Here is a 13682-nt window from a genome sequence, read left to right as displayed (position 1 = left end):
TTAACTTAAAGACAAATATGTCTTCTTTAGTTTTTGCCCTGTCGTCAGAATTTCGTACGGTCACTTTTTTCTAAAAAGTCGTTTTAATGACTGGTAGTATATTGGAGAGTTTCAACCCCCCTTTTTCAAAATGAAAAAATGTGTATGTTTGCTTACATTTAATTGAAATAGTTTTTCCTGAAGCTATTTTTATATGTCAAAATATTCCATTCAGTATTTTATTTTATTCTAATCTATAAAATATGCAAAGTTTAGACTATTTAAAATTAAGGTAATTTTAATTGCAAAATCAGACTCAAACTTTAGTTTCCTCTTCATAGTAGTAATAAAATTTATCCCATAATATTTAAAGCATATAATATTTAATAAAACTAATTAATGATAAAAATTTCGGAACCAAAATATGAAAAAACCTTAAGAAATCAATGGAAAAAGAATGGAGTAAATATCTTCAAATTCAACACGGAAGTCAATCACTTGCCTTCCGTCACATTTTGTGTATTAGTCAATAATTTGCTCTCATATGATATATGAAATTACTACCTTTTTTCGCTATTATATACACATATTTTCAATTGAAGTGCACTGATACATGCCACATACTTTGTTTGTATATGTTTATATTCTATTTTTTTTTTATAAAACATCAAATATACTTTGTCAGAAAAGTCTTATTGTAAAATCAAAATAATTGACGGATAGTTTCAGTAAATATTCCGTGATATGTCAAGTCCTTTGCAACTTGCTCCATTAAGTTCAAAGAAAAGACAAAAGTCGTTACATTTTATGCAGTGCATATGATAATATGCCAAAAAAAAAAACTCGATTGAAATTTCGAGTTAATTCACCAGTTTAGGGAAGTCGATTTTTGTATCTGCATTGCATAAAAGATTGGGTGAGGTGTTTCATACAATAGCTGTTAATTTGAAGAACTCCGTACAGGCAGTTTATCATCGTTCATGCTACAAAACTTACACAAGTAAACATATATGTTCCCCCTTTTAGAGCGAGGAAGCTTCTAGTCAAATATTTAATGACGACATACAATTATATGACTGTTGTCCCTCAGTTTCGGGTATTTGTACACGTTCTAGAATGCAGTCGTTAATGCGCTTGTATATTTTGTTGCAACAAAACATTTTAGAAAGATAAAAAAATTACTCAAGTTTGAATCAGATGGTCGTATTAAAAATGTTTTATCCGTGTCAGATAAAGTTAAAGTTGAAATAGTTTCCAGTCCATCTTTTAAACTTCAATCACTCTGTCAACTCTTTGGTTGCATTACAAATTATTGGCTAAAAACGTAAAAAAAATAAATCCAAACCCGTGGAAGCAGATATCTCAAAACACGATACTGCTTTTAGTAACTTTATTTTGGCTATTGACAACGATTTAATGGTCATTCCTCATGACAACGTTACTCCATAAATATAGATCATTTCTTTTATATTCTAATTTAAAATATTCTACATGTAAAATGCAGTCTAAACTAATTTATTTCTATAGAAATTCAGTTGTCAAACAACTTCAACAAGTTCAAGGCAAATATAACATAATATTTAGTAGCAAAATAACTATTTAAGATGCCATATAAGCTTCTAGTCAATTGAAAACTGACCTCAAAATCTCAATGTCAACTGTAATAGACACAAATAACGGACAGATATTTCATTCAGCTGCAAGTTTACTTAGAAAAGACATCGAAACTCTAAAGAAGACTACCCAACTTCGGATGAATCGTCTCTTCCTTCTTAATTCAGCCAATGCCTTCGTATTTATTGCAATTCATTCTATGGTTACTCAATGAAAATGCATACAGCCAAGACTATTCTCAGGAAATGGCACCAGAGAAATTGTGGAAATGCTAAGCAATTGTTGAGGCAATCGTTTTTGTTTTACTCCTTTTCATTTAGGATTGGCTTTACAAATGTACCATGAGTTTGGTTCAAAACACCTTGTTGAAACATTGAATGCCAATGGATTTCATGCTACTTAAAGTAAAGTGCGACGCTATCTAATTGTGTTGCCAACCATGAAATTGAGCGAATTCAAGATAGTGTGTACGTCTCGTATAATGTTTTCCCAGCATCTTTGCAGACAAGCATATGGATGTCATCACACCTTCCTAAACCCCCTTTTAAAATCTTGGATGAATTGATAGGGATGGTTTGAAGCTGGTATTTTTTTAGGAACAAATGTCTTCGGACTTCCTACAATACCTTGTCTGTACTTGTAAAGAAAAACTCAAAATAACGTGTTTGCTTTGAGCAGAACCTTTCATGTGCAGACCTGTGGCCATGAGTGAAATGTGTAGAAATATTAAAACATGCCTTGTGACGGTTGATGAAAATGGAAATGATGGAGATAACGGTTGATTTGGTATAAAGCTTGTTGCACTGGTACACACGGTTCCAGTCCCGAGGTTAGGGGAGTGTTGGCGTGCCCTTAAAAAAGTTAAACCCCGCCAATATCTGTATGTGTCTGTTTCAAGTCACGAGACGGTAATGCAGTGTTTGTCGTTTGTTTCTTTCTTATTTAATTTGTACATTAATCAGGTCGTTAGATTTTTTGTTTATTTTACATTATTTATTTTGGGAATTGAAGACTATGCAGTGTGAATTTTACTCATTGTTGAAGCCCGTACGGGACCTATAATTGTTTTCTGTCTCATTTGGTCTCATTTGGAGAGTTGTCTCATATGCAATCATATCACATCTTCTTATTTTATATGGAATACTATTAAAGTTTGAGGTACGTTGCAAGGGATAAAAGGGGGGATATAGTTACAAAACATATAATGTAATAGATATTAACCAGAGTTAAATACACAACAAAAGATAATACTATGGTAGCAGTTATTATTGTGAAAAAAAACCAAAAGCAACGAGTAGTCTATAAACAAAAACCTGAAGTATCTGCAAATTCAATTTGAGGTCATATTTGACTGTAGTGTTCTATGGCTTTGGTTTGATGACTCACCCACTATGATAGTTTAAAAAATAATGTTAAAGTATTGTCCTGCATGACACTTGATTTTTACCTGAAATTGATATTTTTCATAAGGTTAAGGTGCTCTAAACATTTTATAGGTTGAAAACTTGATTTTTGAAGTTTTGTTTATAAAACGTCGTTTTAGGATTTTTTTTGATAAAAAAAATCTCAATGATTAAGGTTTATGTATAAAAACAAACATTACTAAAGCCAAAACAGTATCATTTGTATATAGGTAGAGTTTAGAAATAGAAACAAATGTCAAAATTGAAACCCTGCCAAACTTTCACAGATTTTTGCATATGACCTTTGATCTCAATTTCTAAAAAATGTGACCATATCAAGTCCTGACGACAGGCATGTTATTATAGTACACGATTTCCTCTTTCCAATGATATATTATGTAGGTGTGTGTTCGGTGGGGAGATTAAATTACAAAAAATCTGCCTTCAGTCACCGCACTATCATCAGATAAAGAACAACACCAAGAAAAAGGCAGACAGGACTTGGCAGGGTATATAGCCATACCCAATATCATTTAGATATAGGAAGATGTTGTATGAGTGCCAATGAGACAATTCTCCATCCAAATGACAATGTATAAAAGTAAACCATTATAGGTCAAGGTACGGCCTTCAACACGGAGCCTTGGCTAACTCCGAAAACAACAAGCTATAAAGGGCCCCAAAATTACTAGTGTAAAACCATTCAAACGGGAAAACCAATATCATTTGTCGGTATAAAGTATTGTTGCTTTTTCACGATTTCCCAATAATATTTGAAAACTATATATCTATCAATTATAATGTCTTTGAATTCTATCTGTTTATTGACATATTGTTTAAATTATTAATACGTAAAAGATTGGATCACTACGGTTTAAATTAGAGGAAGCTGACAAAAGAAAATATCAAAATTGTTTGTATCTACCAATCATTAGAACTGTACGCAGCTACATGCTGCATGCTTTTCTTTCTGTGGATCAAGATTTTTTGTAATGTTTGTATGTGAAGCCATTGGCTTTAATATCATACTCGTACTGCTTCCCATCTCAATGGCGTTCAGCATGATAGACGTATGTCACAAAGATGACTTTGAATGTCAACATCCAAATCTAAATCAGTATGGACATCTCCAGGTTGGACATTGTCGAATGACAAATATTTTCCTAAAAATACTGGATATCAGTTTTTTAGATTGTCTGAAAGAATGCATAGTGACATCACAATGTAAGGGTATCAACTATAGAAGTCACTGGCCTTTGTGTGATATAGTTGGGTTGTCTGAAGACTTCACACCAGAGACTGACTGTGTATATACTGATATATCTAAATGGTCAAAGGTATGAATTAATCTAAATGTATTGTTCACTTATTTGATCCATAGAAAGTGGAAAATAAAAGAGTCTGAATAAAATACACGAGACTTGCCTGCATTTGCAAAATGTGCGTGGATGGAAATTATAGTAATCCAATAGTATCAATTTGTGAGTCACTTTTTATTATAAATAAGTATATTTTTTAGAACATGAATTTTGTAAAATGTTTAACAGAGGAACATCAAGTTTAGATGCAAAACAAAGAAAGATGTTCATTATCGTTGGATGTTTTCTTAAAAGAGGGACAAAAGATACCAGAGGAACAGTCAAACTAATAAATCGAAAATAAACTGACAACACCATGGCTAAAAATGAAAAGACAAATAAACAAATAATAGTACAATACACAAGAAAACACATAGAAAACTAAAGACTGCGCAACACGAACCCCACCAAAAACTGCGGTGATCGCATGTGCTCCTGAAAGTTAAGCAGAACTTGTTCCACACGTGGCATCCGTCGTGTTGCTCATGTTATTACAAACCCGGTAAATAGTCTTAAAAAACGCATGAATCTTTTGACGGCGGTTCCTTACTCACATTTTTAAAATTTCGTCTATGAATCAATAATATCTAAGAAGTTATTTATAAAGCGAAGTTATTGATTACCCGGCCAAGGTGATCCTTTAAAATATTTAAAAACTACTATTTCTTTCAGGCATCTGTTTGATATAATAGCATATATTTACTATGAATTTTGACATCCCTGGCTCTTAATGTTTCGGGTGACGGTTCAAGATTAAACTTTCACGTTTTATAAATTTCTTAAATGTTTTTAAATAAAGGCAACAGTAGTATACCGCTGTTCAAAACTCATAAATCCATGAACAAAAAACAAAAGATTTACGAGATTTAGACATCGGTAAACTAAGATTGGATAATACATCGCGATTTAAATTTGGTTGTTTGCCCTTTTTGACTATGAAGTATGCTTATGTATCTATCTGTCTTTTTGGTTTCATAGATTTTGGACAAATGTTACACTTATAACTGCTTTGTGCAACGGATGTATATTAATATTTTTTCTATTAAGATTTATACTTAACCCATTTCTCTGACGTCAGTCTATTGTTCTAACAGTGGATTATTTTTCAAGAATCCGCTGACCACCATGTTAACTTAAGATAACTTATATCATAACTTTAAACTTTTAACTTACGGCATGTGATATTCTCAAAAACGAGTGACCAATGAAAGATTCGAACTCGCGCGTATTTTCGTCAGTAAAGTCTGTAGTCTATGCATGAAACCACTAGACCACGAGTACCGATATAAATTACTAATTAAATATCACTCTTATATCGTATATCTGTCAATGCATGTCAATATACTGTATTTCAGTCTTTTTGTCATCTAATAAAATATCTACACAGGTGATTTTTAAATCAATGAATTGTAAATATTACTTATTAGTACAATTCCTTAATAAAAATAAACATCCATGTACACATTACACTTATCACTTTTAATGTACAAGGCCTTTCCCTTTTCATCATGGCAAATGCTTAATTTTGGTTTTAGTATTAAAATGATATCCTACCATGATCACTTAGTTTTTCTTTGTTTGATTATATGAATCAACATCTTACTGACTCTAATTTGAATAAAGAGTGATAAGATTTGACTATAAAACTACTTCTTTGGCGGCAAAACTAGATACAAAGTCGTCAACTTTATAGTAAAAATGAAATAAAGATACCCCTAAGATTAAAAACAATATTATGGACTTTCCGAATTGATTTCTCTGAGTTCAGTATTTTTGTGTTTTTACTTTTTAGTAGAGAAAAATATTGCAAAAAAAATCATTCAGGATACTAGGCTTGAACTTGGCACTGTTGGTATCACAATTTTTTTTTACCATGCCAACGACTAGACGATCACGGCTATGAACAGCTTACATGATACTCTGCAAAATTGAATACTTTATATATTGTACATTTGTAATAAGAGCAAGTCTGCTTGGGTTTCAGAATGAGTACCACAAATAATACTAGTTCATTAACTGATTGTCGATGGATGCCAAATGAAATAATGTTACAATAATCAAAAGACAATGAAAGGGAACCATTTTTCACAAAATTTATATATAATTTTTTAAATAAGACTAATCACTTGTATCTATCTTATCATCAACTGGTTTCTAGAGAAGTGATGTTACTGTGACATTTTCACTTCAATAAGATTTAAAATGTTTAAGTCATTTTTAATGTGTGTTGTAAACCTAATCAATTGGGAGATATTGACGACATTAACTGCTCATTCGGTTGCTAAATACTATATATGTAAATATTAAATGTTGGTAGTCAAATTTTTTCAACTTTCAAAAAAAGATTTAAAAAATTACGTTTATTAATTATATGTCTTTTTGAATAAATTAAAAATAATAAAATCTAATCAATATAGATTATTTGTAATGCTTAAACATAGAATGAAATAATTATTTACAAATATAAAATCTGGTAATAAAAAGGGAAGATAACAACACATTTAAGTTAAATTTAACTTATATTAAGTTATATAAAAATGTGAACCGTGTGGATCTAATCATTTCCAGCTATCAGAGAATAAAAAAGACAAAATACGAAGTTATGTTCATGAAATTCCGTTGATTCATTCTCAGATCACGAAACAGATAGTCGTTTTACTAGAAATGGGTTAAGCTAGAGAATTGATAAGAAGTAGTGGATTCGAAAACGATAATCAACTCGCGACTAAAGTCGCTCGTTGATTATCGTTTACGAATCCACTACTTCTTATCAATTCTCTACTACGTAATTTCATATTATGAATTATAACTGAAATGAACTTTTGTGTGTCGTAATTTTCAGTTTTGTTCTAAGCATTGCACCTGATCAAATCAACATCATTTCTGTTTTATCTATTGGCCATAATTTTAGAATAGGGACAGTTATGAAGTTATGAGCCTAACATATTGTAAAGACACCTGCTTATTGTTTTAGTGAAGAGTGAATGTTTACCTCATGTTCCATTTTATTCACACCAAAATTACTCACAGTACAGCTGAAAAGAAACACTAGCTTCATTTCAAATACAACACATATGCACAATTTTTTCTTCTTTTTGTTTTGTTCACACAATGTTGTCAATATAATGAAATTGTATGCAACTGTCATACAAATGTGAGGTTTATCTAGCTTTTAAACCAGGTTTATTCCGCAATTATCATTTGGCAAAATCAACAGCTCAAACACATCAAACGAATGGATAACAAATGGTATGTTTCTGAAGTGGTGCAGTCATTTTCTTCTGAAAAATCGAGCTGTATTCTGCCTTAGATGAAAAATAGACAAATTACAAAAAAAAAAAGACATCGGGCTTCCTATAATTTTCTACGCATTTTTCAATAATACTTCAATTATAGGCCACCAATGGGTATCCAACACAGCCAGAAAATGCTTTTAAACACAATCTAAATTTTAATGTAGCTATTAAACAAGTAACATGACCTTCAATTATTTTATCACCTCAAAATACACTGCGATACTGTTAAATTTAATAAACATGCAGAAATATTGCAGAGTATTGCTGGCAAATGTAGAGACCACACATGTCATGGCGGTGAGAAATGTGTGTATGACGGAGAGAAGCAGAAATGTTTAGCAGCATGTAAGTAATAATGATTGAATAGCAAAGGAATGCACTTTTGTAATAAAGCGCCAAAAACGATTACACAAAAAGTAAAAATAAAAAAAAAAAAAAACACCGTCAAAGCATTGATATGATTTCTTCACTAGAAGTTCCAGTACAACCTTGTATTTTTAATTTGAATAATTATAAACCACATTAAGAGTTGAAATATTGACCGAGAAAAAATACATAAACAGATTGTGCAATTGCCTCCCAAGTAGATAACACCTTACTTACGCGTGACAATTCGGTAAAAAAAAACATGCTTACACTTATCACGACGTTTTTAAACGCGTTTTACTAAATGGCCAATCATATTACTTCATCTGTCACGCTGTGATTAGAACGACACATTAGAATCAAGACATACAAGTTTGAATAAACCAATGACGAATATCAACAAGACAGAGTTTATTTTGAATACATTGATAACGTTTACTTTCATTTGGTAATCGTTGGCAAATATAACAATATGCACCACAAATTAATAATAGTAGCATTACTTGGTATGTAGATGGGCCGATACCGAAGGATTGCAGCGATCAATTTGGAAAGAAGAGTGGTGTCTTTACTATTTTCCCAAACCAACACACTAGTATACCAGTTTTCTGTGACATGGACAATGAAGAGGGAGGATGGACGGTGAGAACTTTTTACCTAAAAATGAAAACAATACGTTAAATAATGTAATGTGCCCAAAGCACAGGAACGCTAAAGGCTTAATATTTGAAAGACGAAAAAGCATATTGACCGAAGCATTTGAAGTGTCATATGACAAAATACAACTTAGGGCAACTTTGACTGAGAAAGTTAAAACCTCAGTTTCTTTATAATATCAACATTTATAAACAGACAAATTTAGAAAGTTTTTTTATAACATATTGCTTCGTCCGCCAAGCTTAGAATATTACAACACCCCAAGACCAAGACATACAAGTTGGAATAACCCAATGTGAAAGGTACCTATCCTGCGTGATTTAAATATTTCATTACTAGTACAAAAATTAAAGTTGTATCTTTTTTCTGAATCTTTTTCTATTTAATGTGATAGCTAATCCCATGATTCGAATGTATTTGCCTGTTGTAAAACAAAACAGTCTAACTTTGAACAATATTAAAGCTGGTTAAATGCATGTTTTGTTTTGTTTTAAAGCGATTATAACGTATGTTATTTTGTATAATTCAATGTTAAAATGGAAGACCATACTCATGTCGACAATCAAATACATAGACCATATAGGCAACAGCAAAATAGCAAATGGAAGAGGACAAATAAGAGTCCGTGAAAATTAAGTCGTGTATAAAGTTAAATAAGTGCAACATAATCTCACCCAAATCTAAGGATGAACTCGTGTCATTCAGCGGATTCATAGAAGTTCCTATTTTGATAGTAAAGAAAAACAAATGAAGGAAACAAATACGAATTTTAAATCAAGCGAGACTTGTTTTATTAGCGTCACCAACTATGCATTTATTTATCATCATGCGAATCTGGACTTCAGTTAAATCTGTAAGACCACGATAACATGAATGTTGTGAGATTTTACACAAAAGCCTCATTGCTTAATCAGGTCGAGATGGTGACCGTATATTCATGAAGTGCAGATTTAATTTTCTGATAACCTTGTTTGGCGGGGAGGGGGTGTAAAAGCACTTCCCTGATAAAAAAAGTTAGTTTATTGAGATATGAAGCGGATCGTCTCGTTTCGGTAGCATTCTTAATAACTAGGATATTTGAGATACAGGGACAATGCCAGGAGTATTGATAAGACAAATAAATGAAGTAGATTTTGTTTTTTAAATGTTTGTTTGACACTTACTTCAGCATGATGTTATTATAATTGTTAAGATAATCCAAAGAAGATTTGATGGCAGTCAAAGTTTTGACAGGGATTGGAATACATATAAGAGAGGATTTGGTAAACCTTCTGGTGAATATTGGATTGGTAAGTTGTAAAAATTGAACAATATTAATAAGTTGAAAACAAACTGACCATGCCATGTAAAAAAATAAAACAGTATTCAAAACACACCGTAGAAAAATAGAACATGAACCGAGCATGAACCCCACCAAACACCGGGGTTGATATGTGCTCTCAAAGGATTAGCATATCTTGCTATATATATGGCACCAGTCGCGATATTATTTATGTTCACAATTTACATTTGTAGTTTATGGAAGGTGGTCATGAATGAACATCATGTATATAACGTGATTTGAAACAATTTTTTACAATGAAAAATGAAAGTTGGTTTAGCGAATGAAAAAATATACAAAAAAATTTACGAGTATAAAAGTTTTATGATAAACTACCTTAAAGGACATAGAATCAGTAAATATATCTCATCAGTCAATTACTCGCCTAATAATCTGAAATCGTCCCCGGTTTTCGATGGAGTTTGTGATGCTCGGACTCAAGTTTTTTTTGTGTAATATTTGGTTGACTGATGTTCATCTCTTCGTTCTTTTATCTGTTTTTTATTTGGCTGATGATGTTAATTTTTTCATTTTATATATGATGATTTAATTTTTCCAAAATACACAATATAAGCAGGAAGTAGATGCAAAGGAATGATTTCGCTCTTCCGCACAACATTAACGTATTATTTTCAGAGGTTAAATAATATTACAATCATCATAATGAGAAACAGACAAGAAAATCTTATTACCTGAAATATTATCTGAAACGCTAAGCGATGGACCCGTTGGTATTTTACAACAGAATAGCCAGAACCTCACAATGTAAAAACTGAAATCATTAGTTTCGTAAAGATTTTTTTTCCATTTATCATTATCAAGAGCTGAGTCAAAACATTTATCACAATACGTACATTAAAGGTTCATTCCTCAACTACTTATAACAGTCTCTGTGTTAGCATACTTGTGTTTATTGCAGTAATTTATGCAATCATTCACGTAAAATGTCGGTACCAAGTCAGGAATGTGACAATTGTTATCCATTCGTTAGATGTGTTTGATCTTTGATTTTGCCATTTGATTAGTGACTTTCCTTTTTGAATTATCCTCGGAGTTCATGATTTTACTTTCCTCTGACACAGTTAGCTTGACGACCTGGTACTTGCTGTGTCGTCATCAATCAATTTTGAGTGAGCAAAATAAATTGTCCCGGTGTAAGAATAATGTTTCAGCTTTGTACTTGTTTTGTCTTAAAACTGTCTGAATATCACCAGATCATTAAAATCCAATGTATATAATTTTCTTGATTTGTTGATACGTTAATTTCAATTCGTTTAATATAAAAATTACCTCAGGCTTAATGACTTTGTTTTTAATGTATTTACTAAATTATTTTCTAAATGAAGGTGAAAAACGTCGAAATATAATGTTTTACGACTTTTCAACACGACAACATTATACTTATTTAAGAAATAATTGAGGCAAGCTATACTTAATTGTAGTTTTAACATGGGTAGGCATTAAATTCGTGATTAATTTTGCCCGAGCGATAGTGAGGACTAAAATAACACGAATATAATGCCTACCCATATCAAAACTACAATAAAGTATAGCTTGCATCAATTATTTCGATTCTGATTAGGACAATTCAGGTAATTTCTATGTCCGATGTTTTTAAGGGTAAAGCGATTGTGTAGGCTCTTCCTTGAACCTCCATTTTATAATGATCTGGTGATATTCAGACAGTTTTAAGATCGCTTTGACTTTCAATTGAAATGCACATCAAAGAAAGAATTTATTCCGTAATTTTTCAGAAAAAAATATATAAATCTATTTCTTTTCCGACTATCAGTTTGATATACCACAGAAATATACAAATCAATATGCGACATAATCCATCAACTGTAACTTTAACCTTATCAAACAATCTATAACTCATTTAGATACTTGTATTACTATTATCATCCGCTCATTTGCAAAGGGCAGATACACTTAAAAATATATATACTCTTTCTTACTTTTTGCCGTCTTAGCATTCTTTTCTTTTTTCAAGTATAATAATTTTATGGAATCGAATGTTTGTTTTGACTTATTGGTATATACTGCATTTTAAAGATAACAAAAGTAACGCAAAACTGTTTTATTATCTAGAGTGGGGTGCTATTTTTCGCCATATCTTTCCATATTTTCTTCAGTTTAGGTTCAGGTCCTTATGTTTTTGAAGTATACTGATATTTCTATATGAAGATAACTTCAAATGCAAAATATTCTTAGCTTTAAAACGTGTTTGTTTTGAGAAAAATCATTTGAAATGTTGGATTAAAGGGTGTTTGAAATTTCCTGATGTTTTGTCAACGGGGGACTAAAAATATTCACCGTTGTTACACATCTATTTAAAACCAAATAACTGCAGCTTTAAACAATATGTATCAAATAAATTTCATTATAGATGAATAGCAGACATTTGAAAAGTGTAAAAAACTGAAATTTAGGGCAATCAGTCAAAGAATTACTAAAAAAAATACTTCTTTGAAATCGTTTTTTTCTTCAGGAAATTGGCTGAAAATCGTTGTCCGTTTTTCGGTCCTTTGCGGTAAATGCCGAAATTTGGTCTCATTTTCAAAAATTATCATATTTGTTATAAAAATATAATTTAACGGCATATTTCTTCAATTTCAACCATCCTTTGAAGTTTTTACACCTCAAAATCATAAAACGGCGAAATTGTGTCCACGGCGAATATGAGCGTCCCACTCTATGTTGATTTTGATATGATCTCTCTTCATGACAATATGATAAATTGTTCCTCTTTTTCTTTATAGGAAATGACAATTTACATGCCATTTTGTCAGGAAAGAGGAAATTTAAAGTAAAATTTATCCTAATGGATGTTTCTGGTGAACGTGCCTATGCTGAATATACAAATTTTTACGTCGGCAATGAGGAATCAAATTATGATCTCAGTATTTCGAACTATTCCGGAACTGCAGGTAAGATATGTTCGGACTTTCTGACACGGTACTAAATATATGATCGGGCTATTCCGACAATGCAGGTAAGATATCTTAAGTATGCAATTTAATCGCTTTATAGTAGTAGTTCTAGCCAAAAAAGTCATACTTGACATTTTCGAAGCCCAGCGTCGATATGTAAATTATGTAGAAAAATGGTTTCCAATGTTCTTCTGTGTATTTCTAATTTTTCTTTTTGCAAGATTTGTTAAATGTTATTGAAAACGTTAATATATAAGATTAACTTGATTTATAGTTATCTGTTTAGAAAAAATGAGAATTCAGATAAAACTCAGTTTAGTTTACAATTTTTTTCGTACTTTGTGGCGCTACTGCCATGATTTTTATGTGTGACGTCACAGATGTTTAATTTTGATGTCAATATACGTAAACATACGTAAACGTAAACATAGGAACATAGTGTCAATATTCTTAAAAAATAGAAACAAGGCTCCAGATACATGCATTATTATTTGAAACACGTGATCGTAATATCCAAGGACAACAGGGGAATGCTAAATGTACACCATATGCGATATTAACCTTTTAAAGCTTTATCGTCTTTACTTTAATTATTTTTGTATCAATCAAGGTGTGGTAAATTAATTAGAAATATTATCTTGATAGAAATATGATATTTCTATTTCACAACTGACCTCAGCCCTCAACAAATATAAGACCCTCGATCTTTGCCCTCGGGTTTATATAAATATAAAACATAAACGACACTTCATGTT

Source organism: Mytilus galloprovincialis, chromosome 13 (assembly GCF_965363235.1).
Source record: "Mytilus galloprovincialis chromosome 13, xbMytGall1.hap1.1, whole genome shotgun sequence".
Classification (NCBI taxonomy): Eukaryota; Metazoa; Mollusca; class Bivalvia; order Mytilida; family Mytilidae; genus Mytilus; species Mytilus galloprovincialis.
Note: the sequence above shows the minus strand (reverse complement) of the source record.